Below are 15,719 nucleotides of genomic sequence, written 5' to 3'. Positions count from 1 at the left end.
CAAACTCCATCATCTGCTGCTTTGTTGCTGATACTGACAATCTCAAAGTGGTATCTTTTGAAATACAAAAACTGACTATGACTTATTATAGACCTCTGAATATGTGGCGTCCGTGTGTGTGTGTGTGTGTGTGTGTGTGTGTGTGTGTGTGTGTGTGTGTTACTCCTTTCTTGATCATTAGTTAGCTTATATCTAACCACACAACATTTTTTTCATGTCATGACATGGACTGCTCTTTTCTTTCTGATAAGATTGGATCTAACCCATGCTTACATTATCTCTGCATCCCTGATCCATTTTTTATCCTTCAAGATAGTTGGGATCATTGATTGTAGTGTTTCTAACTCTAGGCTACTACTGACTTGCATTCTTCAAGCTGAACAATAATCTTATTTCATCACAGGAACTGTTGCATTTTGTACATGGAATAGGGTGTGATAATTCAGAACCCTTAAGCTGCAGGTGACTCATCTTACTGTACTGATTGTTTACTTTTGTGACAAAGTGACTGCTGCCTAGCATCATGGGTCAGTGCCTGTGTTCAGTGTTCACATCACTAACCTGAGCAAAAATCAAAATTTAAAATGCTAGAGTTTATGTTGAATTATTTCCTTTCAGGACATCATGAAGTTGAAATACCTTAGGTCCGTGTCATGATCAACCTGACCTAGACACATAGAGAATCAATCACCTGGGAAGAGAGTTTCAATGAGGGATTGTCTGCACTGCACCAAGTTGGCCTGTGCTTCTATCTGTGGGGAGGGGTGTCTTAATAAGATATGGGAAGACTCAGCTCAGTGGTGGCAGGACCGTTCCCTAGGTAGGAGGTCCTGAACTGTGTAAGACCAAAGTAGAGCTGAGCATACACAAACATTCACTTCCCTTTGCTCTTGACTGTGCATGTGATATGATTATTTGAAATTCCTATAAAGAAAGTAGCTAGGGTCCCAATACCTCTTTCAAGGATAGCTACAGTGACTTAACTTTCTCAGAATAGGAACTATCTCAAAGATTCCAGAGCTTTCCAATAGCACTGTAGGCTCGTGAGCATGTCATTAACATATTAAATCATGTAGGGACATTTTTCCAAACATCAGCAATGTATATTAACTCATCATGTTGATGGTCAGGTTGGCTGGATTAATGGATAGCTGAATAACTTGTAAAGTGCATTTTCTGGGTGTATTTGTGTTTTCCAGAAGATACGGGACCTTAGTGGGAGAGATCCACCCTCAAGGTGGGCAGTCACCATCTAATCAGTTTGGGATCTTGGTAGACCAAAGGCAAAGAAAAGATTTCATTTCTGTGTCTTGAAACTTGAACACACTCTTCTCTTGCTCTTGGTTACTGAAAACCAAGACTTTCAGCTTTTGGACTCCAGGAATTACCCAGCAGCACCTGTAGCTCTCAGGCCTTGGCCTCAGACTAAGAGTTGTGTCCTTGGTTTCTATAGTTCTGGAGCTTTGAACTAGAACTGTTATACTATTGGTGTTCCATTGTTTCTGATTTATAAGCAGCTTGTTACTTCACAGTCTCCAAAAGAGAGTGATCTAATTCTTCTGGTAGAAGTCCTCTCATATGGATGTGTTTATATGTATATTTAACCATCTGACATTACCTATCTATCAGCTAGCATCCCATGTACATTTGTAAACTTCATGTTAATTATTGTCTGTCTGTCTTGTCTGTCTGTCTGCCATCTATCAGTACCTATATACTTACATGTCATATATATATTTTTTTTTTCCAGTTTCCTAATTCTCTCTTTTGCTGTTTACTCTTCTGTTAACCCTGTCTATTTGGTTTTAAGTTTGAGCTGCATAATGGTTTAATTTCTGGAAATTCTATTGTTTCTTCAGGTCTGTTTTCTCATTTTTATAGTCCCAGCTCCCTACAGATATATTCGATTCTTTAAAAACATCCATGTACATCTGGGAATTTTAATAGTTGAGTCTTTAGAGTCTGCTTTTATAAGTATTTAGAGAATAGTTCCCACTTGGTGAGTATAATTCCTCTCCATGTCTGGTTATCTTCACTGTGTGCTTAATGTTTTGTATGTGATAATAACTTATCAAAATGATTATTTAGATCTATGGGAAACAAAGATTATTGCAGTGGCACGCACCAGCGTCCTGTTTCTCTTACAGTTTGCAGTCATCTAAAACCAAGGCTGAATGTATTCAAAATGCCCAAATGGTCCCCTGTGGGAGCGTTTAATTAGCCATCTCTTTAAAGTTATAGACTCTGAGTCTTTTGTGTATTACGGGGGGCTATCTTTTGATTTTATTTCTGTCTTCATCTGAGAAGATTATCAAAATTAAAATTAATTGATCTGGTTCCTTAAATGTTCTCTGTAAGAGGCAGCTTAATATTCATTTGGTTTTCTTATCTTCAGGTTAATGTTTCTTTATTTGGCCTCTTGAACTATTTTATGATGATTTCAACTCATATTTTGAATATTTCTTTTTCTTGGCAGAAAGAATGAATCAATGGCCTCCATTCCTTTTTCAAGACAGGTAAGTTAATAATTTTTAGAGTCTAAATTGGCATGTACTCAACAATGTATGAGGGTTCTTTCTTACCTTTTCCTTGTCCTAGCTCTTTGGTGACTGAGAACTTGGTGTCATTTAATCTTCACTTCTTGTATTATGGTTGAAAGTGAGAGCTGTCATGTCATCTACTTTAAATGATCTATGTTTCTTGTTCTGTATTCTCTCAGTTTGTGTCATTTATGTATTCTTTTTTTTCTTTTTTAATTTTTAAGTTATTTAAAAATAAAGTAGCACATTTATGTGTATTTTGTTTTCCATTTTTTTGGTTTATCTTCTGATTTTCTTTATGGTAGCTTCCCAGGAATAATACATCTTAATTATTTTGAAGTTGGATTTATTGATACAATTTCCATGGCTGTTATATTTATGTCATACAGATAAAGGGCTTTCATATGTTGAGATTACACGATTATTTTTCCTTTCTCCTTAATATTATTTTCCTGCAGTGAACTCATCAACTTTCTCATATTATGCCTGAATGATGTGGCATGAATCTATTTATCCAGATGGCTTCCCCTCTCTCTATCACATGTTGAATCATCTATTTCTCCACAGATACATGATATATGATATAACGCCACACATATTACATGGTAATCCCCAAGAACTTCAATCTCTGTCTAGACTTTGCATTCTGTTCCATTTATTTGTCCATCTGCTCTTGCCCTGACTCTATTTCATTTTGCTTGTTGAGCATTTTAAACATTTGAACGGCTAGCCCTCCAGACTCTTCTCTGTGTTCCTCTTTAAATTTTCCATATGAAGTTGGAAACCAGTTTTGTGGAAACACCCATTTCTTGTTGTTTTTGGAATCAAGTTTTACATATAGATGAATTCGGAGGGAATTTATCTTTTATGATGTCAACTTTTCCTGTCTAAGAACATGATCTGCTTTTCTATTTTTATACAGCTTCCTCCCCCACTGCTAGCACTCTCACACGTCTTCCTTAACAGATTTTGAATGTTTCTTTATTAAGTATATTCCTGTGTCATTCCTTACAAACTTTGTTTCTTAAAGAGACTACATATCATGGGAACAAAGGCCACAGCCCATGAATGAGGTTTCCCTAGGTATGAGTTGCAGCCTGTACCTCACTAACTGGGAAAAACATAAATGAATTTAAACTCATTGCCTCCATGTGTTCAGGTGGATGTCTATGGGCTTGCTGTGGGAATATGGTGGATCAGCTCTGGAAGGCTCTTAAAGGAGGGGCCAACACATGAGCACTCATTCTTAATTCACTGTTGCTATTATGGATTTGTTGTTGTTTGCTTTTTTACTCTTTTTTCTCTTTTGGTGGGCCCATCACCCAGCTCCCAAATAAATCACACATGGAGGCTTATTCTTAATTACGAATGCTTGGCCTTATCTTGGCTTGTTTCTTGCCTACTTCTTAACTTTAAATTAACCCATCTGTCTTTTGCCTCTGGGCTTTTAGCTTTCTCTCTTTTTGTATACCTTTTTTTCTTACTCCATTGCTGGTTGTGTAGCTGGGTGGCTGGCCCCTGATGTCCTTTCCTATCTCTCACTCCTAGATCTCTCCTTCTATTAATTCCTTCTGTCTGCCAGCCCCACCTATCCTTTCTCCTGCCTTGCTATTGGCTGTTCAGTTCTTTACTAGATCATAAGGTGTTTTAGACAGACACAGTAACACAACTTCTCAGAGTTAAACAAATACAACATAAACAAAAGTAACACACCTTAAAATAATATCCCCCCAACAGTGGATTATTTTCCACATAAATATTCCCAGACCTTGTTGTTTGTGTAACTTTATCTTATTGACTTCTCAATTAATTCTGCATTCAGCCAGTTTATTAACTTCTCAGTGCTTAATAAGAACATATTTTTTCAAATGACCTTCTCAGTACATGATCACCGGCTTGGAATAACGCTATTTCATCCTTCCCTTTCCCACTTTACCTACCCATTTATTTATGCATTTCTCCTGTGTGTGTGTGTGTGTGTGTGTGTGTGTGTGTGTGTGTGTATGTGTATGTGTATGTGTTTGTTCATGTGTGAGTACAGATGACACATGAGCATGGCATGCTTTGGGGGTCCAGAAAAGAGTCTTAAGTGTTGATCTTTGCCTTTCACCTTGTTTAAAACGAGTTTCTTTTTGTACTCTTGTATCGACAAGACTCACTGGCAGTTGAGCTTTAAGGGATCCGGGACTCTGCCTCCTGTCTCCTCATGGTTACACTTGGGAACTTACTATGCTCTGCTTTACTGCTGTCCCACCGAGTTGTATCCCCAGCTCTTTTGTTTCTTTATTTGCAACAGAGTCTCATGTAGCCCAGTGTGGATTGAATGTGCTTTTATAAACTTTACAACTTTCTGATCCTCCTGCCTCTACCTTCTGGGGCTGGGATTACAGGCATCTACCACTGCGTTTGGTGAATGTGTTCTGGGTTGAAGCTCAGAGCTTCATGAATGCTTGCCAAGCACTCTACCAACCAAGTTATGTTTCTGCCCCCCATCTTCCCTACTTTCTGTTTTTGTCTTTTTTGTTTTGCATTATTCAGTATTAGAAAGCAACTAAAACTTTAAAAGACACAGATAATAATCATAGAGGATTTCAAATCTACAATTTCTCTTTGTAATCTCCTTGGCATTTTGAACAGAATTTTTTCATATCCTTGGTAAGATCTTTTATTTATGGATGTCCTTAAACCTGGCAACTTCCTACAATATTATGTAACATGAATCTTAAAAGGTCTTTTTAATAAAAGCAAACCCAGAGCCAGGTATTGGGTTGAACACTGAAAGATCAGAGAAACAGAACAAACCACAGGTAACCTCACCTTGATAACTTCTCAGCTGATCCTGTTTCCTCAAACTGGAAGCCTCTGTGTCCTCATCCAAATGGATCTCAGCTGAACTGCTGCTGAAAGCCTAAAAGTTTAAAATCCTAGTTCCTGGTTTTCACGCTTTATATACCATTCTGCTTCCTGCCATCACTTCCTGGGATTAAAGGTGTGTGTTACCATGCCTGGTAGTTTCCAGTGTGGCTTTGAAATCACAGAGATCTGGATGGATCTCTGCCTCCAGAATGCTAGGATTAAAGGCATATGCTACTACCACTGCCTAAACTCTATGTTTAATATTGTGGCTATTCTGTTCTCAGACCCCCAAATAAGTTTATTGCGGTGCCCAATACACCAACCACATTTCTCCTTTTTTGTTTAAAATAAAAAAGTTATAATTAATATAAGAAAAAGTATATACAATAAGTATATACAATATATATAGTCAAGAATTACATTAACAATGTCTAGTCCATTAACATTTGACAGATTCAGACAAAAAACTCCATTATATATATTAACAATGTCCAGTCTATTAACATTTGACAAATTCAGACAAAAAATTTCATTATTTATCCTATTTTGGTGAGTCCAATACAAAATTTGAAAATAATAAAAAAAATCCAATCTGATGTAAAATATTTAAAACAAGTAGTTCCTTTTAAAAAGTAGATTGAATAATTTACCTTTTTGTCATATCCATATTCTCTCTTAATTCTTTTCTGAGTAGATTCAAAAATCTACCTTTTATGTTATCATTTCCATATCTTCTCTTTTTTCTTTTTAGATTCAATAATCTACCCTTTTATTCTATTATTATTTTCTATCTTTTTTTCAAAGTAGGTTCAATAATCTACCTCATATCTATATCCTCTTTTTTCTTTTTCTTTTTTTAAAACAAAAACCCTGAATCTAATCTCCTTGTTTAGTTTTTTTCCTGACCACCATCAATTAACAACTTGTAACCAACCATCATAAACAATGACAATATCCATAACTCATTAAATGACCAAAACCACCCACCCTACCTTTTGGGAATTTGGGTGTCATTTTCTTAAAATTACTTCCTGCTTTCTGGGGGGCGAAGACATGTTTAGGGGATCCTGAAAAGAAAATTTTTGGGTTAATTGTCAAGTCCTGTGAGAGGTAGCAATATCATGTGTTGTCCAATCTCAGCATAATGGGAAAATGTAAGGCATTTGTCTCAAGTCCTTGCTCGAGTAGTCTGTAAATCTGGATCATCTTAGCCAGCCAGCTCAAAATTGTCCTGAGTAGTTTATAGTCCAAAGCTGAGCTTTGGGTGGTGTTAATCAGCTTAATAGCTTTATCATAGTTCCTGTGAAATCATTGTTGTGGGATCCTGTCATCTGTTTGAAGACTTCAAAGGTTGCTGTTAGGCGTGGTCATGGTTCTCTGCCTTTTTTTTTTTTTTTTTTTTTTTGCCTCCTCTGTGGTTTGGAGCAATCATAGTCTGATAAATGTCTGCCTCTCAGAACCACAAACATTCTTCCCTAGAAGAGAAAATCTTCACAGCAACTTTTTCCCCCCACCATTTGCCTTCCCAAACTTCTCCAAACTGACCTTTGCCGATGCTGTCTTGTAACATGATGGTCCTGGCAATTCTTCTCTGAACAAGCAGCAGTAAACCCTTCATTCCAGGTAGCAGCATCACCGCAGTCACCAACACTATGAGAAGCAGTCAGCAACTCAGAGCAGCAGCTGCTGCCTTGGTCTCGCCGTCACCGTTTGTGGCCAGATCTGGCCCTGGCCGTATCTTCTCCTCAGCAAGCCTCCTAGGCTGGCCTCAAACTTAGGATCCTCCTGCCTCTGCCTCCTTCAGCAGATCTTACTAGTGTGCACCACCACAACCAGCAATGTATAGTTTGGATCTGAGCTGGGGCCCCCAAGGCCACAGGCAAGTAGCTTTTTCGAGTATTCTTACCCAACAAGTTGGGTGCTAGATGTAACACGAATCTTAAAAGGTCTTATTAATAAAAGCAAAACTGGAGCCAGGTATTGGGGTGAACACTGAAAGATCAGAAAAATAGAACAAGCCACAGCTAACCTCACCTCAGTAACTTCTCAGCTATATTATATTCATTCACTACTCACTGTACATTTTATTTCAGAATAATCTCATGCAAATTATTCAATGAATACCCACAATTCAATGACTTATAAATTTACAGGTTTATCCTAGATGTATTCTTATAACTCCAAACTATATTTTCACTTCCCATGGGGTATTTCCATCATGTCTCAGAAATACTTATTAGCATGTGGAAAAACAGAGTTTCTTATTATCACCACTGCCTCCACCATACATACCAACTCTGCTTTACGGCAACTGAAAAGATACATCAACAAGAGCTGCTATGGAGTTGGTGTCTGGAGTCATGCTCGCTGCCATACTGTAAACTCACTGGCTGCCCAGTCCTGTGGGCTCTAGTTCTCAAGGCCATCCCTATTCTCCAGCTGGCTGCTTATTTCCTTCCACAATGACTATCTCCACTGTTTTCTGACCCCTGCTAGGAAGAACAACACCACTGCCCAGACTACGACTGGACTGGGGATTTTTCCAGAAGGTATGGCTTTGGGTCCTAAAACCAGAAAGAAGGCAGGCAAACTGGGAGATGAATTGGTCACCCTGCTTCTGGCTTCCTAGGTTTTACTGTTTCCTTCTAATGATAGAAGCTCAGGTTATGTTATTTGTTCCCTCTGAAAAATAAATAAGCACACAAGTGTTAAGTTTAAAAGAATTTAGTGGATGCTATAAATCTATAGATCAATTGAATACAGTTCTGGGAGCTCAAAATTGGAGTTTCCAAGCAACTCTGTGTATGGATTCTATCTAGCAAGATCCAGTTAAAAGCCACAACTATGGTAATGTGATTCTCCTTTTAACATTTCCAGTGGCTCCTCTCTTCCTGGAGCAAACTTAGAGTAGTATAACATACTTTGAAGATATGCACCCTTCTTATGACATTCTTTATCTCCTAATAAAGATATTTTTCACAAGTTGTTCTCTGCAAATATAACAAGGTCACAAGTGAGAGACAGTATTACATCTTATCCTACTTAGTATCCTCAGCACCTAGCACAATTATTCTAGAGCAGCAATCTGTGTTTGTTGAGTGAATGAATGTGACATAAATACAGGGGCCACATTGTACGTGGCACTGTAATTTATATCTTATAACTTATTGCTGAAAAATAGATCTACTTTTAGCAAAGATTGTATGAATGAATTCAATATCACCATTGCCAATTTTGTTATCAACATAGTGGCACATGGTGCCCAATATCTTCATATCAACATCCTATATATTAGAAAGAAAAACACAGTATTTCACTAACGTGCTCACTTTATAAACTGGAGCTAAGACTTCTCTGAAAATCTAGTATATTGGCTCAGGAACAGTTTGTAACTCAAATAGTTTACAAGAAAAGCTAAGATCAGTCACAGCGGGTAGAAAGAGAGTAATTTCTGCACTGAAGAGTTACTTAGACATTTCAAACTTGTCCTTGTAATAATTTAATATTTATTTTTCTCAAAATTCAAGTTTTAACAAAAAAATCAGTGAGTATATTTAATATTTAAGTCTGGATTCTATACACTTCAAAAGCAAAACCTGTATAAGTAAGTGTTTGATTTTGAATGGTTTTTTTGATGATAGTTATACCACCACGATTTCTGACACACACACAACACCTATCCATCAATTGCAAATGAAGCTAAGTCTGCCTTGGTATTACTCTGATGAGCTCACCATCAATGCTGCTTTCATTCTGGTGGGAACTGTTAATATTTACTAGCAAGTTGTACATATCTGGTTGCTATTGACTTTTTTAAGATGCATTTATCTTTACTTTACGCATATGAGTGTTTGCCTGAATGTATATCTGTGCACCACATGTGTGCTTAGTACTGGAAGAGACCAGAAAAGGATGTCAGATCTCGGGAACTGGAGTTGAAGATGGCTCTGGTCCACCATGTAGGTGCTGGGAACTGAACCCAGAAAGTGTGCTAAGCCACTGAGCCATCCCCCCAGGCCCTGGTTTCTCTTTGTTTTACTAACCTCCTGCCCTTCGCTTACTGCAGACAACATGCTGGAAAGTAATTGATTTTGTTTATTATTCCAGCTTGGTTCCTTAATGGTTCAGTTTTGGTCCATGACCATCACCCCTCTCTCCAAGTGAGTACTGGTAGTATGGATACACGAAACTGTTGTTCACCATGTGTGCCTTTTCCCATAATGCAACTGATTTTAATCATACACATGTCCAATTATGCACAAGATAAGATGGTAAGTTCACTTTGAACAGTTTGCCTTACTGTACATGCACCTAAACCACTCTGGTCAGGTCCAGCTGTTGTCCCTAGATGCTGGGTTGTGTGTTTGAATAGAACCAGGGCATTATCAAGAAGTAGTAAGTGGGGTGACTTGTTCTCTGTAGTGGTATTTGCTCCACCCATGACCTTGGGCTATATGACCCAAAGGAAGTGGTGCTTTTTGCTGTTGTACATGAACTTTTATAAGGAGTTGGAGAAGGGTCACAGACCCCTTCTACCTGTTCCTGCCTGTGAGGTGGATTTGCTCCCAGTCAGATCAGAGCATGATTTCTGCTGTCTACTCTGTTCTGTGTTCATGAGTGTATTTCCTCAATTTATATCTTAATAAATTCTGGTACCCATTTAATAGACTCACGTGGATTGATCGTAATAGTTCTCATTGCTTAAAGGAGGTGTTTCTACAGCTTGATGCGGATGGGGTGCCAGGCTGCTAATGGGGTGCCAGGCTGCCAACAGGGTGCTAGGTGCATTGTTGCAAGAGAGTATAGAGCCCCAGCCCAGTGGAGTCCCAGCTTCCTGAGCTGCTTCCTATGCTTGCCTGCCTCACTTCTACCAGGTTGACCTCACCGCCAGCAATTGTAGGGTGAGCATGCAAAACATGAACCAACACAGGCTCAAGCCATAAAGTACCGTTGTCTGGACTGTTTTTCAAGGTAGTTTTGTGAGACGGTCCCTACCACTGGAGCTCAGAGCCCTGAGGCTCTGCCTTACATAGATTTACTTACCTGACAAGTTCATTCATCCCCTTTTTGGGGGGGGAGTTTATAAAAGGTTTTGATTAGTAATTCATTTAGTAAAAGAAAGCTGTGAATGGGTGTAGATGTAACCAACCGTCTTATTAAATAAGAAACACAGAGCCGATTCAGAGAAGAAAGCCAAGAGGTCAGAACTAAGAGCCTTACCCTTCCTGCTTCAGCTATCCTGCTTCAGCCAAGAGAGCTCTCCGAAAAAGAGGCCTACTTCCTGTGTGTACGTCTTTTTATATTCTAGATGTTCTGCCTTCTCATTGGTTGTAAACTAAACACGTGACTGCCTTGTCATTGCCTGTATGTACCACCCTCCAGGTCCTTAAAGGCGTGAGCCACCACCGCCACGCACTTGCTATGGCTCTATAACTCTGACCCCCAGGCAACTTTATTTATTAACATACAATTAAAATCACATTTCAGTACAAGTAAAATACCACCACAAATGGGCATAGAATATGTTGTTCTTCTCACTTTAAAAATAATAAGGTTTTATTTTAAGAGAAACCAGGTAGGGTAGTGAAATCTGCAATCTTTGCACTAGGGGAATGTGAGGCATGGGCATTGCCATGACTTCAGGGCCAGCCTGGACTTCACAGTAAGACTTTATATCAATATGCATGAGTATGCATGAATAGATGTTTGTGTGTATACGTATATGTGGGTATGTGCATATATGCATGCATGTGTAGTGTGTGTGTGTGTGTGTGTGTGTGTGTGTGTGTGTGTGTGTGTGTGAAAGGACCTTCCTAAGTGCTGGAGTACATGTGTGAACCATTTACAGCTTTTAAATTTAACTTGCCTTCCTTGCTCTGTGAACACTGTACTGAACACAGCCGTGTGAAGACAAAAATACTTTATTAATTGGGAGAGATATTGAGATAGAATCTTATCATATGGATCACTGGGAAGAGTTTGTTTTGATTTCCATTAAAACATTTTAATCGACTATTCGTTTTGTTCGGTGACACACTCAGATCAAGCAGGGCTATCCCTCTGTGCGACTGGAGGTTTGGCACTAGCTGCTGGAGTCTAGTTGGCTCAGCAGCGGGTACACAACTAAAGAGTCTTCCAGAGTCTATCAACAGCCAATAGTTCAGAGGTGGGGGGGGGGCTGTGCCCCTCTCCTCCTCTCTTGACTTAGCGTTGCTAGGGTCTGAAGAATCTTAGCCAAATGCAGCAGAATACAATGTTTGTTTGACTTTTTATTACATTTATTTTATTTTAAAAAAATTTTAATTGTGAACTTGATTCATCTTATGACTGAATATGATGACCTGGTGCTAAATGTTTTTAAAAATGTTCTTGAAATACCCCATTTTTCACACACACACACACACACACACACACACACACACACACACACACAGCCTCCTCATCTCTGCACCTCCTTATTTGTTAAATTATTTGTTAATCAGGTCACCTGATCCCATGGAAACTATGGCCTGTCTTATTATCATGATATGCATGTCCCTTAGTTCGGAGTATTGGGAGGGGCGTGATTTTTATGGGTTGTTTGTTTGTTTATTTGTTGTATTTTTCCAGTCAATCCTCCTCTGTACTAAATCCAGTTTTGTTTTCAATTTTTCCATTTTCACATCCAAGAGCATTGTGATAGTAATTCTTGTGTGGAACAATTTTAGACGAATTCACTTGAGTTAAAAGTTTTGCAAATTCTCTGAGGAACACAAACTCAAAGCCATGCTTTGGGAACATTGAAGCAAGAGGGTTTTCTGCTTTGATGGCAAATGAGATCTAAGTGAAAAATCCAAATAGAGTGAGAAGAAGATTCGACATTACAGTTCCCCTGAGTGACAATCCCACCCTGTGAAATGGCTTAACTAGTCCCTCCCCATATTTCCCACTGTTCAGTTTTCCTTTGCCACTCCTCCTCACATTACTCCTTTGCTTCCTCCTTCCCTTCCCTTCCTTTTTCCCCCACCCATTTAATTTACTTCTCTTTTATCTCCCCCTTCACAGCCATTTTCTCCATGTTTCTGGCAGAGGTCTATCTGGAATGGTGGCCAGTCTCCCACAGGAGAGGTGGTTCCTGGTGCACAAGTTCTGTCAGATGAGGTCAGAATGGAGAGAAAAACAGGAAGGGAAGGTGAAGACTTGCAAGCTTGAGTTTAGAATGTTCTCAGACAAAAGATGAGAAACAGCACCAAATCAGGGTATATTTGTTATGGATGGAGTTGATTCGGCTGGGCCGTATCCTTCTGGTGACAAGATGTTATTCATTAGCATGAATTAATTAGTTTTACAACCATTTGCTTCTACAGGAACCAGTTGGGTCCTACAAGAAATTCACTAATACTTTTCAAAGGTACTCAAAGGGTCCAGTTATATTCCACTAAGCTGTATCTCTCAAAGATTCCATCAGCTCTACATGCTTGGCCTGGTGTTTAGTCTTTGAAAACATACTCAAACCATGGATTAGCCACATAGGTCTGAAAAATGCCTCACTCTTAGAATAGGTTAAAGTCTGAACATCCAGTGCCTCAAAATATAACTTTGTTTAAGCCCTGGGTCTAAAAAGAAGGAATTAAGTTACAGTGAAGTCGTAAGAACATATCCCAGTACAGCAGTGCTGATACTCTTAGCTGAAGAGCTAATCTGGACACAGTTTGTTAAAGATCTTCATAAGCCAAGGACAGAGACCTTTATAAAGAGTCAATCCTACCAGTTCTTCTATCTGACACCTTTATTCTCTAAGCACATGAGAAAATGAATTCTTGTTGCTTAGGTCACTTAACACATAGTCTGTTATTTTGCCACCCCTAGCCAATTATATGGCACATAAGCATCTGTGGAAATCAACAACCCCAGGGTTCTTGCTTGCTGCCTTCAAACACTATCTTGCTCTTCCTTCAGTCTTCAAGGAATATCACCGTAGCCATTGCCACCCACCCTTCTTTCTCTAAGAAGAGAGTGATTATGGGCTGAATCATCATGTCTCACAGGAACCAGGTTGTGGCTAATGCCAAGAAATTCCCTCCAGTAGATGCTTGACTATTCTGATCTGATTACAATCTTTTATTTATGACCACGAGAAGGGTGGAGAGAAAGGATTTTAAATGTTATACTATATTAGGGGAAGAAAACTGGAATTTCGTGACAATGTGCCAAAGCTTTTGAACTGTGGCTTCCATGGATGATTGCTGGCTTGCTCAAAGGCTGGCAGTGGTGTTCTTCGATCACTCAACTGATAAAGAGAGAGAGAGAAAGACAATGAACACTATTTGATCTAGACAAAGCTTTGCAATGAGCTAAAAGAAGAAAGGGATGAAGTTAGATAGTAACATAAACCACATCAGTCCCACTAACCTTGGGGTTCTGATGACAGGATGAATGTCCTATTTCCTATGTACACAACATGAGTTTTGCAATCTTAGAATGACATGATAGCTTTTCCTAACTATGCAAGTAACTAAGGCAACATGAAGACAATAGCATTGCAAATCAACTTGGTGTACCTACCCAGAGCTCTTGACACTTCTCTTTGTAAGTTATGTCAGCTACCTACTATAGCTATGAACTTTCCATCACCTAGCATTTGTGAAATGGAACCATATGCAACCTCTATTTCCTATTTACCAAAGCCCTATTCTATGAAAATAATTATTATAAAACTTCTAGTTACAAATTATCAGGTAAGTCACATTTTATGGTTATTGTGAAACCTTACTTAGTCTGGTGAACATCTACTTTCTTATTAAAGAATGCACTAGAAGGAAAACTATCACCTCATCATCATGCATTCATTTCTCAATGTATTAAATCTCTGGAAGTGTTCTCGTGCTATGAGAAATCCACTGACTTTGCCTTAAATTTAGAAAAATAGATTTAAAATTTATATATGTAGATGTAGCAAATGAGCAATAGTGTGCCAGCCTTGCTAGAGCTGAAGAAACGAGGAATATGTGCCGATCAGAATCCTCAAGGAGGTAGAGAGGCATTTTCTAACGGTTTCCTTTTTCTGAGAATCTAATTGATGTGTGTGTGTGTGTGTGTGTGTGTGTGTGTGTGTGTGCGCGCGCGCGCGCGTGCTTGCGCACAGGCTTCAACCCAGGTTACAGTTGATGTTTCATGTTGGTCCCAGAATCCATAGAGGAAGCCAGCCACTAGATGTCCAGGCAGCATTTGCTGCTGCTGCTTTAGAGCAGAGTTCCTCCTTCTTTTAGAATCTTGTTTGCTCCTTGGGTCCTCAAAAGGTAAGAGGCCCATCCACATAGGGAAGACCATCTGCTTTACCAAAAACCAACCAATTGTGGATACTCTGCACCTCTAAAAGAACTCATTCTAAATAAACACCTACTGTTTAGGTGGACAACTGAGTACCATAGCCTAGCCAAGAAGACACATAGAACTGAGCCTCAAAGGATGTATAATAAAAATAAGTGCAGATACATAATTCACACATACATATCACAGAATGCATGTAAGAAAGTGATAAATGCTATATTATGGGATGTGACTGAGTGTGGTAATTAAATACTGTTCCAATTCTTAATGACACTGTGATTTAATCATAAAATGAAAATGATGCCACTTTGGTCTTATCTAACATGGGCCAAACTGTAGCATCCCCAGTTTGGCTCTACTTCATTTTGTGTTTTTATGTTTTGTTTGAAAGTTGATACTTTGGTTTCAGTATTAGCAAGCTTAGCCAAGTGGCAAGTAGATAGTAAAAATAACTACAGAGAAGTATGTTAAGTAACAAAAATAGCGATTTTCCTCCCCTCATAAGAAGAAATAAGGGCAGAAAACTTAAAGAAGAGACGGTACTAAAGATGCATCATTTTATAAGGTCACAGCATTATCTTTGCCTTCTCTTGGAGAGGCTGATCACTGAGCTGCCTTTCATTGCAGTTCCCCCATGGACTTGGGATCTAGTGGGAAAGCAAGCCACCAGAGTATTGGTTCCACACACAGCTATTTATGCTTGTTTGCATATTTGTGCCACAGATGTTAGTGTTCCCATGGGCAAAATTCCCAATGAGCAAAAAAATATCCTGGGAGTCAGGAACAAATTGGAAGTGACACTGATCTCAATTGCAGGCACTAGGCAAGGGTGAAATTATTCTTCAAACACTTTTTGTTCCCTGGTAAAGTAGTTAGGGTTGTATTTTCATTCTAGAAGGAAAAAGTGATGAAAAGTTTTTAAACCCAGAGAAACAAACCCTTGATATGTGCCCAAATTTCTAGTAGAACAGAGCACATGTGGTCACTGCTGGTCTTGGTAGGTTTGATGCAAAT

At 38.9% G+C, this 15,719-nt stretch overlaps 1 long non-coding RNA gene across 1 annotated transcript; it reads left to right on the top strand.

Moving 5' to 3' along the window:
* Positions 1-1,802: 1,802 nt before the first annotated feature.
* LOC131925508 (uncharacterized) lies at positions 1,803-8,085 on the top strand. Its single transcript, XR_009383269.1, has 3 exons — positions 1,803-1,999; positions 2,477-2,516; positions 7,893-8,085. It is a non-coding gene; the product is annotated as an uncharacterized LOC131925508 (long non-coding RNA).
* Positions 8,086-15,719: the final 7,634 nt, after the last annotated feature.

Source organism: Peromyscus eremicus, chromosome 15, assembly GCF_949786415.1.
Source record: "Peromyscus eremicus chromosome 15, PerEre_H2_v1, whole genome shotgun sequence".
Taxonomy (NCBI): Eukaryota; Metazoa; Chordata; class Mammalia; order Rodentia; family Cricetidae; genus Peromyscus; species Peromyscus eremicus.
This window is presented reverse-complemented; position numbering and strand designations above follow the sequence as displayed.